Source organism: Triturus cristatus, chromosome 6 (genome assembly GCF_964204655.1).
Source record: "Triturus cristatus chromosome 6, aTriCri1.1, whole genome shotgun sequence".
Lineage (NCBI taxonomy): Eukaryota > Metazoa > Chordata > Amphibia > Caudata > Salamandridae > Triturus > Triturus cristatus.
Window position 1 is genome coordinate 1,285,480,630 of NC_140589.1, and position 20,807 is coordinate 1,285,501,436.

The 20,807-nt window shown below is 45.4% G+C and overlaps 1 long non-coding RNA gene across 2 annotated transcripts in view; it reads right to left on the reverse strand.

Moving 5' to 3' along the window:
- Window positions 1–11,211: 11,211 nt before the first annotated feature.
- The window catches only part of LOC146821291 (uncharacterized), a 140,999-nt gene continuing 131,403 nt past the window's right edge, over window positions 11,212–20,807 (reverse strand). For both annotated transcript variants that reach the window (XR_014962695.1, XR_014962694.1), the window contains exons 6-7: window positions 11,514–11,577; window positions 11,212–11,251 (exon numbers count right to left, since the gene is read on the reverse strand). This is a non-coding gene — a long non-coding RNA (uncharacterized LOC146821291). The remainder of the gene's footprint in view (window positions 11,252–11,513; window positions 11,578–20,807) is intronic.

Here is a 20,807-nt window from a genome sequence, read left to right on the forward strand (position 1 = left end):
TTTAATAGTGGGAGAACTGAAGCAGTCTTCCATAGAACAGGGAAGCAGCCGGATTTAAAAATGGAGCGAAACAATGGGGTGAGGGCTTCCCCAATGATATCCGGGACCAGCTTCAAGACCGAGGCTGGGCAAGGGTCCAGCGGAGAGCCGGAGCGAATCTCAGAGAGGAGCTTCATAACTCCAGGCTGTTCTAAAGGTATGAAATGGTCAAGGGTAAGAAAAGATCTGTTGTACTCTCGGCGTCCTGTTGACACAACCTGGTTAAAAGATGTAGGCGTGAATGTAAAGGACAAAAAGATATTTTCGACCTTTTGTAAAAAAAAGAAAATGATGAAGGGTGAAACCCCGAAACCAGTCCTAGGATGGTTGTTTCAGGGAGCACCTGGCCTGGCAGTTCGGTCTGGACTGTTCCCATTTGGCACAGGGTCAACACTGATTTGCATATGGCTGGGTCCAAACTGGAATGGCATGGTGAGCAAAAAAACTGTGGATTTATGCCCAGATCTTTGTTCTGGGGAGAACGTATGACAGTGTTCCTCATTCTGTTCAACAATTGTTATTTTTGTCTTATTATTTTGTGTCATGGGAATACTACCAGGAATGTTGAACTAAAGGTTTCAATGCCATTTAGATGTATAACTGTAGGTGCATGTGTGTATGTGTCGCTATATCTTCTGTGTTGTTGTGTACCAACTTGTACATTTGCTCCCCATTCTTCCCCCTCCCACAACAGCATCCCAACATTGCCAGAATCACTATTCACACTCCTTCCCAAATAACCCAAAACATTAAACTCAAAAATCATCTCAAACTGTTGGGGATTTCCCTTCGAGGAGCCGCCAGGGACTAACACAGTTCCACCCTTCTCCTCCAGCTGGCAAGGTATCTATGCATGGGATGGGGGAAGGGGTGCTTGGTTCTGATTTGTTTACATGTCCCAATAGGTCACTTATCTACTGAACGCATCTTCACGGGGTTGCGACGTACAGGTTCAGCAGTATAATCTTCCAGCATTGTCCCACACATAGCCAGCACAAACTAGTGTAATATAGCTGGACGTCTATTCAGCGTCAATCAACATTAAGCCATTGTATGTCAGCTACTACCGTTAAGTTCCTACATCACCAAAGCACTTCATTCCGATGTAGGTGTTGTTGCTCTCGTGGGCAAGGTCTCTTGCAGCCAGTGTGAGCCCTTTTGGATATTGCATTTTAGAAATTCCTCCACTTGTTGCACATGAACAAAAAAGTGCTGTTTTTCTTGATGCACAACCCTTAAGTGCACTGGATATATTAGAGCATAGTCTATTTGCGCCTCACTCAGCTTCCATTTCCCCAGGATGAATTTCTTGCGAGCCAGTGTGAAATCCGAGTATACTGTGAAATCATGTCCATCAAAATTGAGGCTTCTTTTTTCCCTGGCCAATCTCAGTGTCATATCTCTGTCTCGGTAACTCAACAACTTTGCGATAATTGGACATGGTGGAGTTCCCGGGGGTGGTCGGTGGCCCAATGAGCGATGTGCCCGCTCCACCACCATATGTTGGGAGAATGAATTTGCTCTGAACACTGTGCATAACATGCATTCGATGAATTCTTCCATCCTGCCAGTGTTTGCGCTTTCTGGTATTCCTATGACGCGTATATTATTACGACTCAATCACGCCTCCAAATCTTTATTCTTAGCAGCGATCACCTTTAGCACCTTATCCATCTGCGCAACTTGTTTCTGAACACCAGCTGAGTTGTCTTCTGCATCCGAGATTCGACGCTCTGCCTCTGCGATGTATGCATCATGTTTTTAAATTTTAAGTATATGGAATCCATTTGGTTTGTCATTCAGTCCATCTTATTTTCTATGGAGGTGAGGCTGTGTTTCATGGCAAGAAAAAGTGTTTTTAACTTGTCCTCCTGAGTATGCCCTGGTTCCTGGGAATGCGCCATGTATGAGCGCTCAGCTTCATCTTGATGTGAGCGTGTCCCTTGTTTGGGTTCAAAGTTAATTTTTGCCTGCTTTCCATCTGTTTTTTCCATGGCTGCATATAGAAATTCTGCATTCTGCACAGCGTGTTATGTTCATGTTTTACTATTTACTTCTGATCAGCTGCTCTAGTTCCACGTACTTGCATTGGATATTCGCATAACAGACTAACACTTCTGTCCCCCCTCCCCAGAGTGCTGCATATTCTAGTTTAAGCGTGCCACATGTGCTTTTTGTAATTTTGCAAGATATGCTTTCAAGTTTTGGAGTCTCTCTGCACAATATGCTTGTTTTTCCTGATGTTTATGCACAGGGTTTCTTGGCGGCTACTGCCTGCACATCTGCTTACATTCGCCCCAACTGCTCCGTCTTTCATGCAAAGGTCTTCCATCCATATTGGCCGCCATTTTCGATCTGGAATACGGTGTTGTGTGGTGATGGTCAACTATGCACCTGTAGCACACGGCAACATTCTGTATAACTCCCACACTCTAATTTGAGCCGCTTTTGTTACTGTTGCTCCTTTTATTTTTTTATTACCTTGAGGTGCCTTGTTTTTGCTGTCAACACCTCTACTTGCAATAGCTCTGCCCCGCATATGCCTTACTTGCTTTGTGCGACACGACCTCTGTTGCGACTTGAAACCAAGAAGCGCGTGAAATACAGGGATTCTTGCGCTTTTCTCCTTTAGATATGGGTGTATATCTATTACGGAGGAGTTAGTGTCTGATGCACCAATTCATCAGAACATTCCGTCCTCCGAGGTATGTGCTGCTGGGCCTTCTCCGGATGCAGAGTCCCCGGCCTTTCATGGCATTCTTCCCTGCAGCCTAGATCGGCTTCACAGAGCCCGGGCTGCCGCCTCTGTAAACGAACGATGCTACGGCAACTTTTCTGCACCGTTTCTGTCTGTCCAGGTCACAGTTGCTGGTAGCAATCAAAGTCTTCTCGCTCCCACTGCCTTTCTTCCCCTTTATGAGCGTTTAGGGCAGAATTTTAACTGATAATTACTCTGAGCTGCTGGAGCCTAACTGTTGTGCGGCCATCTTGCTCATGCGCCAAAAAAAGATCTAATTTCTTCTTTAACAATACATTTATGCGATAGTAATTTCCTCCTAGCATTTATTTAATTTCAACATTGTCAAAAGTGGTGAGCTAAATCAGCAGGATCTTGAAGACATCTGGACAAAGTCATGATCTAGTAAGGTGCAGCTTGCCTGGGAGTAGTGACGATACTCAGTGATTACATAAAAGAACACTTTCGATTGATCAGTGTAGTGGTAAAGAAGACATTGGTTGTTTCCGGTCCAGGGAGGACCTGGCTTGGCAGTTCGGGCTGGACTGTTCCCATAAGGAACAGGGTCAAGACTGATTTGCAAATGGCTAGGTCCAACCTGGGGTGGTGTGGTGAGCAAAAGAATGATGGATTAAACCCAGATCCTTGTGACTGGGGGAGAATGTTTGCATTGTCAAGCATTCCGTACATCAATTGTTTCTTTTGATATGTCGCCCTAAGTTGGAAGGGTATACCCAGACGTGGGTCCCGTGCTCACTACACCCCTGGATTCAAGCTAGCCTGGCTGATGAAGGGTGATGCCCTGAAACTGATCCCAGGATTCTTGTTTCCGGTCCAGGGCGGACCTGGCTTGGCAGTTCTGGCTGGACTGTTACCATAAGGAACAGGGTCAAGACTGATTTGTATATTGCTGGGTCCAAACTGGGGTGGTGTGTTGAACAAAAAAATGATGGATTAAACCCAGATCCTTGTGACTGGGGGTGAATGTTTGCATTGTCCAGCATTCTGTCCGTCAATTGTTTCATTTGCATATGTCGCCCTAAGTGGGAAGGGTTTGCCCAGACGTGGGTCCCATGCTCACTACCCCACTGAATTCAAGCTAGCCTGGCTGATAAAGGCTGATGCCCTGAAACCGGTCCCAGGATGCTTGTTTCTGGTCCAGGGAGGACCTGGCTTGGCAGTTCGGGCTGGACTGTTCGCATAAGGAACAGGGTCAAGACTGATTTGCATATGGCTAGGTCCAAACTGGGCTGGTGTGGTGAGCAAAAGAATGATGGATTAAACCCAGATCCTTGTGACTGGGGGTGAATGTTTGCATTGTCCAGCATTCAATCCATTAATTGTTTATTTTGAATATGACACCCTAAGTGGGAAGGGTATGCCCAAACGTGGGTCCCGTGCTCACTATACCACTGGATTCAAGCTAGCCTGGCTGATGAAAGGTGATGCCCTGAAACCGGTCCCAGGATGCTTGTTTCCGGTCCAGGGCGGACCTGGTTAGACAGTTCGGGCTGGACTGTTCCCAATAGGAACAGGGTCAAGACTGATTTGCATATGGCTGGGTCCAACCTGGGGTGGTGTGGTGAGAAAAAGAATGATGGATTAAACCCAGATCCTTGTGACTGGGGGTGAATGTTTGCATTGTCCAGAATTCCATCCATCCATTGTTTCTTTTGAATATGTCGCCCTAAGTGGGAAGGGTATGCCCAAACGTAGGTCCCGTGCTCACTATACCACTGGATTCAGCCTAGCCTGGCTGATGAAGGGTGATGCCCTGAAACCGGTCCCAGGGTGCTTGTTTCCGGTCCAGGGAGGAACTGACTTGGTAGTTCTGGCTGGACTGTTCCCATAAGGAACAGGGTCAAGACTGATTTGCATATGGCTGGGTCCAAACTTTGGTGGTCTGGTGAGCAAATTAATGATGGATTATACCCAGATCCTTGTGACTGGGGGTGAATGTTAGCATTGATCTTTGCAGATTCCAGTCAGGTTTCTGTTCGAGACATCCTCCCTCAGTGTTGGACGGACCATGCCCTAGTCCATTTTTCCATCACACTCCCTGTGGAGACATCTAGGAGTGGGAGCACTGGTATTATGACCAAGATTGGTAGGCAGTGGTCGAGGCTACTGAAACAATCTTGCCTGCTGTCTCTGCTGGGAGGGGGTATCCTTCTAGGAGATAGCGTGGATGAGAGCTATGAGTCTCTTAGCCGTAAAATCCTAGACTCTCTGGAAGTATTGGCTCCCCTGCGGAAAATTAGGGATAGGTCCAAAATCGCTATGCCTTGGTTTACAGCTGAGTTGTTGCAGCTGAAACTTCGTTGCAGGCGGGCAGAGCGGACCTGGAGAAAACAATATCTCGAGCCGGATAAAGTCCTCTTTAAACAGGCATTGACGGACTATAAGACGCAGATTAAGGGTGCCAAAGCGATATTTCTTGAGGAGTCGCTATTACAAGCAGCGAATACATCACAGACCTTATTTAAGATCTTTAGAGACCTTTCTCGACCAGTCTGTGCTGCTAACGACATCCCAGCCTCTCAGGCTCTGTGCTACTCCCTGGCGCAGGCCTTTGAAGATAAGATCGTTCTGATTTTGAGCAAGCTTGCTTTTTCGACCACGCCTGCCATTCATTCCGTGCCTGTTTCCGTGCCGGTGACTGATTCAGAGACCGTAGAGGTAGATGGCAGACAGGTACGGTTGGACAGCTTTCCACCCCCGTCCTTTGAGGATTTCTGTTCTTTGGCAAACAGTGTATCCTCTGGTTCCCCCAGGGACCCATTGCCACATAAATATTGGAAATTGTTCCAAGCGGAGCTTTTTCCTCCGCTGTATGCTATCTGCTGTCAGTCCCTTACCACGGCTCGAGTTCCGGATAGTTGGAAACTCGCGGTGGTTTCCCCATTGCTGAAGAAAGAAACACTGGATCCCACCTGTCCAGCGAATTATAGACCCATATCGCTGCTCCCTTTTCCCATTAAGATTCTGGAGAAACTGGTCACTAAACATCTGTCCGGTTTTATGGAGACTAACATCTGTCTGGACGTGACCCAGTTTGGCTTCAGACCAGCTCACGGTACTGAGTCCACCTCGGTGACCGTCCTGGACGATCTTCGTTCGCGAGTCGACATTGGACGGGCAGCCATTTTAGTGCTGCTCGACATGTCGGCCGCGTTCGATACGGTCAACCACGCCATCCTGGTCAATAGACTAGAGGAAATCGGAGTGACGGGCTTGGCCCGTGAGTAGCTGGTTTCTTACCTGGGGGGCAGACGTCAGGTGGTAGCCTTGCCACCGTTTCAGTCTGACATCAAGGTTTTGGGCAGGGTGTTCCTCAAGGGTCTGCCATCAGCCCCATTCTGTTTAATCTTTATCTTCGGCCTTTGGTGAGTTTGATTAAATCATTTGGCATTGCGGTCATTAATTACGCTGATGACACGCAGCTTATTTTTTCCATCGAGGGTAAGGATGCGGTGTCTCTGGAGACCTTCCATCGTTGCATGGCAGCAACCGCAGATTGGCTGAGGCAAAACTCCCTGCAATTTAATAGCTCCAAAACAGAGGTACTTCATTGCTCGATGGATCGTGTCTCCCGTCCGCTGCCATCTGATTTCTGGCCTACCTCCTCCCAGGATGCTCCTTTGGCAGCAGGTTCCGTCCGGAACCTGGGTGTGATGTTGGGGCCCAATCTTCAGCTAGACGTATTTGTAAACAAGACTGTGGCCACTTGCATGGCGCTGCTCCGCATGCTATGGAAAATCCTTCCGTTGCTACCGGTCCATGCTCGGCCAGAGGTGGTGCGTGGCATTATATTGAGCAGGTTGGACTATTGCATCGCATTGCTGTTAGGAGCACCCGCAAATTTGGTGGGTAAACTGCACCGAGTGCAGAATATGGCTGCTAAGTTGGCCCTTTCTCGGCGGTGTTTTGATTCTTCCACCACGGCGCTGGCAGACCTTCACTGGTTGCCTACCTCGCAGCGGATTGTTTTTAAAGCACTATGTTTGGTGTTTAAGGCGCTTCATGGGCAAGGCCCTGTCCCGCTGCAGGAAATGTTCGCGTGGTATGTACCCACACGTCCTCTCCGATCATTGTCAGCCTATCTACTGGTGGTTCCGAAGGTTTTGAGGGCCCGGATGGGTGGACGGTCCTTTAGATTTGTGGCAGCTAAATGTTGGAACTCCCTACCCCTGTCGCTGAGAAGTATGGGGGATCTTACCTCCTTTAGGAAAGGATTAAAAACTCATCTTTTTCCTAGGTCAGGTTCATTTTGTCTGGATATTGTAACATCGCGTCGAAGCGCCAGGATACCCTTTGGGTGACAGTTTTTTGCGCTTTATAAATACGCGATACAATACAATACAATACATTCCATCCATTAATTGTTTCTTTTCCATTTATACTTGAGTCATCAATGGTTCAATGTATAAGAGGGGGCAGGGGTGGGTGAGTAAAGTTGTGAGTAGCAAGCTACACACAGTGCTATTGTCCAGGGAAGGAAGTGATGAGGTCATAAGTGTCCACACCAGTTGAGTTCTGCCCTTTTCTCTTCACCTGGTTTTGCCTGAGTCTCCCATTCTTCCCAGCTCCTCCTACCGTCAACTCCCTTTGTGGCCCACCTCTTGCGCATCCAGGCAGCCAATACACACCTTAGACAAATATATGGGATCTAGGTTTTGGTGGTTGGGGACACAGCAACCTGTTTTCCCTCCAAATGTGTCATAAAGGTATCATGCAGGGCTGGAAAAGGAGTGGGAACTGTGAATCTGCACAATCTGCAATAACGGTACATGAGGGGTTTCGCCTCCACCCTCTGTGAAAAGTTCCTCCTGCCTCCTGTCTTGCATCTTTATGGGTCACACTTTTTCCCACTGTCTATTACTTAGGAGCCTGCCCGTTATCTATTGGAGTTCTATGAAAAATTCTGAGGGTTCTAATGAAAACGTAGAGAGTCAGCATTCTGTATTTATAATGAAAGTGAAGAAAAATTGAACGTCATGTTCCTGGAATAGGAGTTGCTGAATTTAAAGTTTGGTGAGGAACAGGTTGCTTAAAACGTACAATATATGGGATCAAATAGTAGTGTTTTTGGTAATGCAGATTTACATACTTCTGTATCGAATGTAGGGGAAATATGTGCCATAGCAATTTATAGCTGTTAGACCTGTAAGCCTTGGTGTGGTCTTCCCACAGACCTTTTCTCTTCACCGCTCCAATTTAGCATATCTCAACTGTGCTGGCCTTAGGACTATGTGTTCAATCGTTAAAACATGGTAGTATTGGCTTATCCCCAAATTGCATATTTAATATATATATAAGTCCCTAGTAAAGAGATACTAAATGTATCCAGGGCCTTTAAATTAAATGCTGTTAGTGGGTCTGCAGCACGTATTGTGTCAACCACTTAAGTAGCCCTTCAAATATGTCTCAGTCCTGCTATTGCAGCCTGTGTGTGCAGTTTTAAACTGTCATGTTGACCTGGCAAAATAAACCTTTTGCCAATCACAAACCTCCCTTTGTATTACATATAAGTCACCCCAAGGATAGGCCCTGGACATCCCATAGGGCAGTTTGTTGTCTATTTAAAAAAAAGTTGGACATGTTCTTTTAAGTTTAAAATGTCATGGTAGTGAAAAACTTTGTTTTTTACTACTTCAAGGCCTACCTGTCCCATAGGATAATATTGGAGTTACTTTATTATATTTAATAAGCTGCAACTTCCAAATAGGAAAAGTTAATGTTTGATGTCTTTGGAATTGTAATGAAAAATGCTCACTTATGGTGAAGATGGATTTTAAATTTCAATTTTGAAATACCACTTTTAGAAAGTTGGCATTTTCCTGCCTCAGCCAATTAGTGCCTGCACCCTGTCTCTGGACACATGACTGGGTTTAGCTGACAGTTGGGCTTTATGTATTCATAATAGACAGCCTCACACAATAGAGAGCTTAAGTGTGGCTAGAATGGGCTATCACTGGCAGGATGGGAGGGCAGAGCTGGGCACAGATTTACTTACACTTGAATAGGCGGTGTCCTGCGTCCACACATAGGGTTGCATACCCACTGTAGTTAACCTGGAGCAAAGGCAGGGAAGGCAGGAAGCCTGTTCACTTCAAAGGGAAATCTCTAGAAGCTTCTCCCACTTCAAAGGAGAACCCTGGCATAAATTAAGGGCCCAGATACCAAGTCTTCAGTACACTTCTGGACCTGTGGACTCTGCCAGGAAGAAGGACTGCAGTCCTGCTGACAGGACATTCACTCTGCTGGACTGCTGCTTCAAAAGACTGCTGCCCTGCTGTGCTGACCTGCTGCTTTCTTGACTTGGTGAGAAGGATGGGATATGGGTGTGTTGAACACATGATCCAAGAGTGACTCCAAGGACTAGATGACTAGCCTCCTGACTAGACCCTTAGAGACAGAAGGCTCCAACAACCTTGAACTCAGCAGTCTGCCATCTGTTAGTTATACTCTGCCAACTGGTGCCATTCCACTCCTGGATCCTTGGAAGTGGGCCTGAAAGTGCTCTTCAAGCCCATCTAAGAATCCAGCAGAACTGATGCATCTCCTTTGCTGCGCATCACCACCCCAAGCAAAACCGATGCAGTGCCTCTGCTGAGAGAATTCTTCTGGTGCAAGGCCTCCGCATTGATCTCGCAGCCCACATCAGAATTGTTGCGACGTGACGCTTGCCTGACACAGGACCTCACATCGCAAATCTCTTGTCGATGGCAACTGCAATGCATTGCAGCCTCTCAGCTCCTCAGAACTGACTCATTGCCTTGGCTGCGCAATACATCCTCAACACCGGACTTTGAATTGCAAGCCCTTGTAGACAGGGTCGTCGATGATGAGGCAGGTTCTCGAAACCGACGCATCACCTCGGCTGCACAACTCATCTTTGACGCTGGATCTTCTAATGCTCTGCAACCAGGATTTAAAGTACTCTTGTCCAGCGAGCCTTACTAAGTCTCTGCAGCCTGCCTGCTCTCCATTGTGGTAGTATCTAGCCAGCTCTCCATTGTGGTCCGCATGAACTTGTAGCCTGCCTGCTCTGCATTGCGGTCATATCTGGCCCCCTCTCCATCGTTGTCTGCATGAACTTGTGACTTTGTCCTGGTCCAGTGCAACCAGATATCTACAGTTGGCGCTTTGTGCTTTTTGGTGCTATTTTCACCTAAATCTTCAAATATATCTCCAGTTCTACTAATTGGATTATTGTCATTTGGGTCCTTTTTTATTTATTAATATCTACTCTATTTTTCTAACTTGGTGTGGGATCTTTTTTGTGGTGTGTTTTAATGTTATTACTGTTTAAAAGTGTTGCACAAATACTTTACAGATTGCATTTAAGTTAACCCTGACTGCTCTGTGCCTAGCTACTAGATGGTTGAGCGCAGGTTAATTTAGGTTTTGCTTGTGACTGCACCCTGCCAAGGATTGTAGTTTTTGCCTGAATAGCGTTTCACCCCCCCAGCCCCATCCCATACTTCTTATAATAGCATAATGTAGCTTTGAAGGGCTACCAATAGTGAGGGAGTTGCCCACTTGCATTCTGCATCAACCTGCATCTGTTTCCTGAGTCTCTTTGTTGAATAATACCTCAGACATTTTAACACCTGAATGAGTTTATAGTGTTCCATTGTAATAGATAGGAGCAGAATTTTCAGATGGTCAGGGTGCTCTTACCTAATAGATGTTATGTTTAATATTAATAGTTTAGGCACCAAATAGGTGGTGAGACGCCTCACAAGTATTACTGTTTGAACACTTTGAGGCAAATTCTCAAGGAGCTATCGCCGAATTAACGGCACTTTATCGCAGCCAAACTCGCAATAAATTTACCGCCCCATTTACAAGCCGGTGCTAACAGCCCATATCACCGGTTTTCCGGGGATAGCATCCTCAAAAAACATCGCCACGGATGACCCCGGAAACTATCACAAATGAGATGCAGAGTAGGCGTTCCCGAGCAAAAAGCAGCGTCAACACCCGTCCACAACATTCTCAACGACCAGCCAGATCGGCGATAAGATCACAAAACATTTGATAAGGCACGTTAACAGCAGGAAACTATCACCTGCTCTGACCTGGTGTAAAGTCAGACAACAACCGGCACCAGACAAGGAAGTACAGCCCAGAGCCAAACATGAAGAACAATAGATGCCCCCGGGCAACTGAACATGCAGCCCAGAGCCCTAACAGGGCAACAACACCCACCGCCACCACCCCCGGACTCCACCACCCCCCCTCCTCCCTTGGACAAAGATAATGCACATCAACATGACGAAACCATGAACCCAACAAATCCCCTGAAGTCACACAATCACAACACCTAACATACAGGTGCGGCCAGACAAATGGAAATCACACATACAATTCATATAATACAAATGAAAACTTTATTGTAGAACAAACAAAACACAACAATCTCGTAGAGGCACGTGGGTCTTCTCTGGGCATTCTGTAAGTCACAGCCTGCAAGACAGAAAGACAGATAAGAAGGTGTGTCATGCACCCATCAAAGTACAGAGAGAGGGAAAGAGAGAGGGGGAGGGGGAGAGGGAGAGAGAGAAAGAGAGGTAGATAGAGGGGGGAGAGGGAGAGATAGAAAGAGAGGTAGATAGAGGGGGGGAGAAAGAGAGGTAGATAGAGCGGGGAGAGGGGGAGAGAGAAAGAGATGGAGAGAAAGAGAGGGATAGAGAGTTCCAACACTGCATACCCAGGCCTCACTGCTCACCTGCAGCCACCGGTGTGTCTCCAACCATGTGCCGGTACACTCTGCAGTCCCCCAGGTCCCTCATCTGAAACAGTTGCCAGGGACATGAATGGCAGAGTCCATAGAAAAGCACACGCCATCCACGCTTGTCGCCCCTGTGCACACAGGCTGCTGCACCCCAGCCCCTCCCACCGCCCAGCAGTGAGTACCCGCCCCTGCGCAACCAGGCCTCCATGCTCACTTTCCAACACCGTTGTGTCTCCAAGAGGGCCCACCATGTGCCTGTGGGAGCTCCAAGCCTGGTGAGGAAATATGAATTTTGTGATCAGTTATGTCCCCTATCGTAGACCCCAACGGCTCCATGTGCATGCTCTAAGTACATGTATGTTCCCTCCAGTTCCAGTTTTGAAGACGCAAATACATGTGCGTCCACCGTCAACATGTCCTCTTTCGGATCCAACATGAATGGGTCAGATATTCCATTCCTAAGTATGAAAGGCCACCGACTTTATGTGGTTCACTTTCCACATTTTACAGATTCAGGCGAGTAGGCCCTGAATTCTGTCATCAAGCCTTTCCTGCTTTCTGCCTCTGGAAGCTCCAGCCCGAGCCTGCATCTGTATCCATGAACTTTGTCCTACTCCCTGCGCGGCTAACGGTGCCTGATCCAGCCTGTTGCCTGCCAAAAACTGTATTTCACCTTCAAGATTATCTGCTTCGCTCCTCATCCGATGCATTCCTGTCTAGTAGTTTAGGTAAACATTCCTCCAGCTACCGTGCAAGGGGCCAGGCCTCACTGTCCTCGTGCAAGTAATTCATAGCCCTGTTACCATGGAAGATTCCTGCCCCCTCGCATCTCATACAGACACTTAGACGCTTGTACACGCACTAACAGTCAGTATAGAATAGATTCTATCCTAGAGACCTTTCCTTTTGGATAACACAGTTCTTTAAACATAGGATATTAGATATGATTTGGGATTAGGTTGACATAACCCCCAGACTTCTGTCTCCACATGTAGAGCTAAATGTCAAGTCCCCTTCACCCTCTAGTTGCACGTCAATCACACGTCATGCGGCTGCGCGCGCATCTCTGCCAAATATTTCTGCTGACATTGCAGGATTCTCTTATGGATCCACCCACTTATGACATCATGTATAATGACGTTTTCTAAGTTACGCCTATATGTTCGCCCTTTTGGTTACGTATGCATATTTTATCTCTCTTATCAACTGTTACGCCTCCTGCATCTGTTACACTATAATGCATTTCTTATAAAAATACTTACCTGTCAATAATGTATTGCCTTCCTTCCTGAACCCTCATGGTGATGGAGTGTGAAGCCTGCAATTCGAATTGTATTTCCTTTGTAGAGGAATAAAGCCTTTTACAACCTCTAATACCACGGATTCTGCCTCTTATATTTACTGGGTTATTCTTACTAGATTTTACCGCTTAAAAAATATTACCGGTAATGAAATATTTACCACAGAAATTGGCGCCCGAATAGGGACACTTTCTCATCTCACGCGCCGGAGGTGCGTTGCAGGCCCGGTCTCCTGCTACAGCTGAACGGACAAAAACGCGTACCTGCAGGATTTCCTGTATCTCCCTCCGGCCAAGCGGGGGTGACTGAGGCTGCGATCAACACCCAGACGAGGCGGTGAGAAGTGCGAAGTATCCCGACCAGAGCCTAGCTGAGAGAGCAAGATCCGAGGTATACAGAGGCCCACCAGGTTCCGAAGTTCCGAGTCCAGTCGAGTCGAGTCCAGTCCGGTCCAGTTTCAGTTCCGTTCCGAGGCCTTCCGTTCCGCGCTACCCGGTGAGTACCATTGCCGGGGAGGCATTTAACGTGCACATAGTCTGTGCCGGTCAAGACGGGTTTGGGTACACAAATCCGGTCTGCACTGTTTCAGCAGTGTATCTGTACTGTTTAGCAGTATATCTAGTATGTCGTGCATATAAATAAGTATTATTTAGTGTTACTATTATGTCTGTAACTAGTTTCCTATTAGTCATCATTATTCGTTAAATGTTAAATATTAAATGTTTTAATACGTTCTACATATTGTGGTGTGAATGACTGTTCATTATTGTGTTTATTTGTATTAAGTGTGTTTAAAATTAAGTAACCAGATCTAAAAATGCCGCTCTTTTCGAAATTAAGACAGATCAAAACTAGAAAAGGAGTACTCGAAGAAGCTGTTCCCATTCCACCTAGGGATACTCCAGGATACTTTATGTATCATAAGCATGGCTTAGATGCCGTATTATTTCTTGATCTATGGGTGGACTACACCAAAGATTTACCAGAGAGTCAAAGATGGTCCGCAGCGGGGACCTGGGATGCAGATTGTATCATGAGAGTAGAAGAAGAATTATGGAAAAAGAAAGCCAGACAGTCACAGAAAGATGCCATTGAATTATGGCGTAAAGAATCATATAGACGTATAGAAAAAGCGCTCAGACAGGAAGAGAAAGGTAGGGAGAATTCAAATAAAACCCGAGAAAATTTATTAATAGAGGAAGGTACCCGAGTAAAAACAGAACAAGTAGATAGACAAAGAAATACTCTTATGAATGGTATGTATCCTCTTCTGGCCGAAGGATTACCTAAGGCTACCCCGGAAATACCAAAAGACTTGACTCCTCCATTGCTCCCGATAAAAGCACATCCCAAAACACATCCCAAAACAGCAAAGGACGTTTTCCTTTCCTCCTATTTAGATGACGTAGCTCCCGAGTATGCTAATACCATACCACACACACCGCTTGCCGATGGTGCACAACACCAAGAGCATCCGTCTGTATCCCCGCAATCACAAACTCCTACACCAGTTCCCACAGGTCCGACCGTTTCTACGGTTTTTCCCGCATCTACAATTTCTATCTTACGCCCAACGAATCCTTTCGTGCCCAGCACCTCAGACGGTGCTACAGGAGGTACGACAGACATGTTTGCCACACCACCGCGAAATAAACAGACTCTTAGAGATTTAGCACTCCAGCGTACACCCTAACTAGCGACATCCGACATGTTTAAAGAACAACTTGTGGATTGTAGATACGACCCAGTACCAGGTAAACAGGACAGATTGCTCATATCATCACTACGTATACGACGAGCTACATTGTATTTAATGACGATACCAGGGATGGTTGAACACCTAGACAATATATATCGCTTTGTCCAAACAGGGCGAGGTCCAGAAAGTATTAACGAAGCTATGGAATACCAGAAAGTGGATGTCCAAAGACAACTACTACGTTTTTTCATAAACTGCGTGATCAGGAACCAAGACAGGCCTGGGGCAGATCATGATACCATGCAAAAACTTGCCAAATGGGGTCAGAATATATCAGACGAGAAACATGATAAACAGTCATGCATAGTAGTTATGTGTCGAAAGATCCGCAAGGAAATAGAACGAATACATAAAGAAAGACGAGACGCAGACAGAATTGAATCAGAGGAAGAGGAGGAGCAAGAATCAGAACAATTAGAAACGATAGCTTACGTAGGTAGAGGAAGACCCCATAATAATAATACTAGAGGCTTCAATGATCCGATATGTCCGATACGTCCAGAATGTAATAGACATTTTCAAACCCCTATGTTAAATACAAGGTCCCCTGAACACCTATTCCAAGCCGCTGATAAATTACTTCGAGATCGAAGGGGGTACCATATGCTCGATTCCATGGATGAACAAGAATTAGCCAGGTCAGCAGTACAATGGGCCGACTGTCCCGACAAATACAGTGATGATGCACTAGCACACACGTTTCTGAATCTTACCCCATACGAACAACGTTTAGCTAGTATATACATGATTCAACATCTCCTTATATTATATAAAAGCCAACACTCCGATCCAGGACCCTTACCTGACATATTGATAGAACTACTCACGAATAAATGGAGAGGTTCAGGTACTGATTTGATTAAAGAAATTCTAGAATTTCGAAACCAGTATATAACTTTCGTGTGCCCAGAACACGTTCCAGTTCCCATTATGGGAAGAAAAATGTATCACATAGATAGACTAAATCCGTTACGCGAAGTACACCCAATCAGAGGTGAAGATAATAACTTTACACGCGTATTTGTGTACACGCCTATAACTAAAATTGAATTATTAGAAATGAAGAAAGTAGTACCTAGCCATGACAAGGATCCAGCAGGTTTCCACCGTGAGATAAAAGACATGTTACTCATGGGAGAGTATACCTACCCCGACATTATGAAAATACTGAAAGTGTTAATGCCTGCCGGTGTTTACGAGAAACTCAAAGAAAAGGAATGGGAGGTGGGAGACCAAAAGATAGATTGGACAGCATTAGAAAACGAAGAAAAGGCCCGAGCTGCAGGAGCAGGGCTTGGGGAAAAGACTACAGCACTACCAGGATTACTAGTGCAGGTACTGCCACGTTTATTAACTACGAAAAAGGAGGACTGGGGTGCAATCTCAGCCTGTAAACAAAAGCAAGATGAAGACACTAGTGATTTCTATTCCCGATTTGAAAAATGTTTTGGTATCAATAGTGGCATAAAAGCAAGTAGCGAGTCATATCCACATCTGTTTGTGACAAAATTAGTTGAAAATTCTCTGCCGCAAGTTAAGAATAGAGTATTGAAATTCGAGAGTACCTGGCAGGGTAACACCCCATCACAGATGTTACAGATGTTACAATATCACCACAATAGAATTAGGGAAGAACAAGAACATGAACAAAGACGTATGAAAGATACAAAAATGAAAATGCTTGTTGCTCAGTCAGTTCCAGCTGATGGTCACCAAAAGGGTGATTCCGCAGGTCCAACGAAAGGGACATGCAACTATTGTAAACAACAAGGTCATTATATACACGATTGTCCAGTCCTGAAACATAATATTGCCACAGGTAGAACACAAGAAAGACCACGTCCACCTAGACAAGATCAGAATCAACAACAAATTCCTCAGCATGCACAACATAGGTCAGCTCCGCAACAATTAGCTCCGCAACAGGCAGCTCCACAACAGAACGTAGCACCACCACAAGCGCAACCTATTGCTGCCACACAAGCGACAACGCCACAGATGTACCAGTATGCACAAGCAGATTATCCCGATTATCAGCGATACACATGAAATAGCCTAGAGAGGGAAGTTGGCTTACCCCTTATTGAGGTTCCTGTAGATCAAGAGGGACCTTATGTACATAGTGAACTATTAGGGGAAGACAGAAAGTTTTTACTTGATACAGGGGCAAGCAGAACAACTATACGACGCAGTGAAGTTCCAGGGGCACCCCTCTCAGGCTCACAGAATATTTCCCTTGGATTCTCAGGAAAACCTATAATTAATGACGTAACACAACCTCTTCCACTCACGGTTGGTCCATTAACACGTACTACAGATTTATTGCTTACTAAATCCTGTCCAGAAAACTTGTTAGGTATAAAAACATTGAAAGCTCTAGGAGCTATAATATGTTGTTCTCCGGAAGGAGTACGATTATTTTTACGTGATTTTAAAGGTCACTACGTGTCCAGAGACATGGATCACCGACTGCAGAATTTACCTACGCATTTATGGGCACAAGTCCCCACTGATGTTGGTTGCATGAACATTACACCATATCGAGTCACACTAAAAACAGGAGTAGTACTACCACGAATGCGACAATATAGGTTACCACCAGATGCTGTTGCGGCTTTGCTACAAATCATTGACGAACTCATTGCACAAGGAGTGGTTGTAGAAACCGACTCCAATATATGCAATTCCCCGATAATTCCGATTCTTAAAAGAACGGATCCAAAAGTATCACCAGTATATCGATTGGTTATTGATCTGCGCGAACTAAATAAATGTATTGTACCACAATACCCTGTGGTCCCAGATATCTCTTCACTACTAACTGCTATTGATTCAGAAGCAACGTTCTTCACTGTAATTGATCTCAAGAATGCTTTCTTTAGCGTCCCAATAGATCCGGAAAGTCAATATCTGTTCGGATTCAGTTTAAATGGACGAAGTTTTAAATTCACACGCGCACCTCAAGGGTTTACAGAAAGCCCCAGCATCTATAGCCAAGCACTGAAACGAGAACTTGACAGTATCCACATGCCAGTTAACACTGCCTTGCTTCAATATGTCGATGATCTGCTGATCACCGCCCGAAGCGAACCTGAATGTGAAACAGCGTCACTGACGGTTTTAAAATTTCTGGCCGACCAGGGGCACAAGGTGTCCCCTTCTAAGCTGCAATTCTGTGTCCAGCGAGTTGTTTACCTTGGGCACTCGCTGTCCAAGGAGGGAAGACAGCTTACACCCGACCGCATCCAGTTAATTGCTAACATGTCACCACCCAAGACACAAAAGGAAGTACGGGCTTTTATAGGTCTCACTTCATACTGTAGGCAGTGGATCCCTCAATATGCATTTCTAGCTAAACCACTCATCCAGTTGACAACACAGGAGGCAGCCACATCGACTGTCCTCCCTTGGACTCAAGAACACACACATGCCTTTGAAAGCTTAAAGAAAGCTTTATGCCAAGCACCTGTTTTAGCAACACCATGTTACAATAAACTGTTTACACTATTTGTTACAGAACGCGAAGGTACTGCCTTGTCAGTGCTCACTCAGGAACAAGCAGGATCACACAAACCATGTGCTTATTTCTCTAGTACATTAGATCCAGTAGCTCAGGCTCTTCCTGCGTGCCTGAAATCAGTGGCAGCAACAGCTTTAGCAATCAGACAAAGCGATGCCATAGTGTTAGGACATCAATTGACAGTACAAGTACCACACGCAGTAGAGGTTCTTTTGAACCGCACACAAACACAACACTTGACTATAGCGAGACTCACCGGTTACGAATTGACATTGTTTCAACCACACATAGAAATCAGACGTTGTAATACGTTAAATCCTGCCACACTTTTGCCAGTAAACGGAATAGATCCATTAGCACATGATTGTATTGAAGTCATTACTATCACGACAAAACCCAGACAAGACTTGACAGATATCCCTTTATCAGATCCAGACTTGACATTGTATGTAGATGGTTCATGTATGAGAACAAGTACAGGAGAGTTAGTGGCCGCTTACGCAGTCACAACAGACACTGAAGTCATTGAAACAAATTGTATTAACACTCTGTCAGCTCAAGCAGCAGAGCTCATTGCTCTGACACAAGCCTGTATTCAAGCCAAAAATAAGAAAGTCAACATATACACAGATTCACGTTATGCATTCGGAGTCGTCCATGACTTCGGCGTGCTGTGGCGAGAGAGAGGTTATCTAACTTCTCACGGTGCCCACATCCAACACGGACCCCTCATTCAAGCCCTATTAGATGCGATTCATCTACCTACTGCAATATCGATTATGAAGTGCAAAGCTCATACAAAAGTTACCGATATCATTTCTCAGGGTAATGACCTAGCTGACAGAACAGCTAAACAGACTGCTCAGAACCAGACTCATACAACTGACGCGACAAAGACAATAGTTCTGACACCAACACATTGCATGACAGTTAAGGATCCCGCCCTTGATATAATTGACATACAGACACATGCTACACCAGAAGAAATAAAGAAATGGACTGAATTAGGAGGGATCCAAACGGATCAAGGATGGATAACGAAGGAAAAATCTATATGGTTTCTTCCCGATTCCATGGTTCAAGTCATCATTAACACAATACACAGTCCAGCGCACCTAGGAGAAAAAGCTATGCTAGACAGCATTCAACACATTTGGTTCAACAAACATTTACGAGCCGCAGCTAAACAAAAAGTTCGTACCTGTATGATATGTTGTCAGTTTAATCCAGGTAAAAGCATCCCCGTAGAACAGGGTGGATTTCAACCTCCCGATCATGCTTTTGAAGTCCTCCAGATGGATTATATCCAGATGGAACGATGTCGAGGATTCAAATATGTTCTCGTAGTTGTCTGTGCTCTTTCCCGTTGGACAGAAGCCTACCCGGTTTCAGATTACACTGCCCCGACTACTGCCAAACAGTTAGTTTGAGAATTCTTCCCACGGTATGGTTTGCCACGTGTTGTCTACTCAGATAACGGCCAGCCCTTCTCATCGGAACTAATGAAACACGTTTCACTCTTATTAGGCTACCAATGGAAATTCCACTGTGTCCGACATCCTGAGGCAGCAGGTCTCGTGGAACGCCATAATCAAACTCTGAAAATTAGATTGTCCAAAATATGTAGAGAAAAAGGTGTCGATTGGATAGTAGCCTTACCAGTTGCACTCTTTTACATGAGAATGGTAGCACATTCTCGAACAGGGCTATCCCCGTACGAGGTGATCTTCGGTAGACCACCAAATATGTGGGGGATGCCTATACCTCGCAAAATCACTGATGTTGACTGTAATATGCTGACAGATTACCTGGCTTCCTTGATGTCTGCACTACAATCTTGTCGTTCACAGGTAGCTGCAGCTTTTCCCGATAACACTGAGGTAAAGCCCCATGACGTGGTTTCAGGTGATATGGTCCTAGTACGGAATTTCGACCGGAAGACCCAACTGGAGCCTAGGTGGAGATCGCCAAAACTTGTTCTACTGGCAACAAGGACAGCCGTGAAGATCGAGGGACGTAAAGGGTGGTTGCACTCGAGTCATATCAAGAAATTTTATGGACTACCGTCCAGTGTGGACACTAAGCCCTGCATTTCCTCACAGACTGATTCAAAGCTCCCCTTGGTTGAACCCATGAAAACTGAACTTTATAAACTAAAATTAAGGTCTAGTAAGTCAGACAATTTGATTGTTTAAGTCCTCTCCAAGGTGAATCGGTTGAATTTGTCCCTGACATGTATCCTCTAGACCGGAATAGAGAAAGAAATCAACAGATGCAGCTTAAAAAGTATGCGTATTGTAAATCGCTTCGTAGTCACTGCACAGTGACATTACTAATTTTGTTTTCTCTAAGTCTTCTGATCATCATTTTTAGTATATTGTTGCATATGTATTACCCTATTTCTAAACGTGCTTACAATGTTACTGCTGAACATTCTTTTAGCGAATTACCTCCGCATGAGTTGTCCTATAGATTTGCGCTGCGCAACAACACATTCATTAGTATGTTACATCATTCCCACCAGACCAGCAATGCCACAAATTGTTGGATATGTGGCCGACTCCCTCCCTATCAGAACTATAAGGGAGTTTTGCCCCTCTTTCCATATCCGTTCACACACAATGGCTCCTGTGGAGCATGGTTTAGTTTGATTAATTCCCTAGATTCAAATTCCGCAGTTTATCAAGACAACTGGGTATGGGGAAACC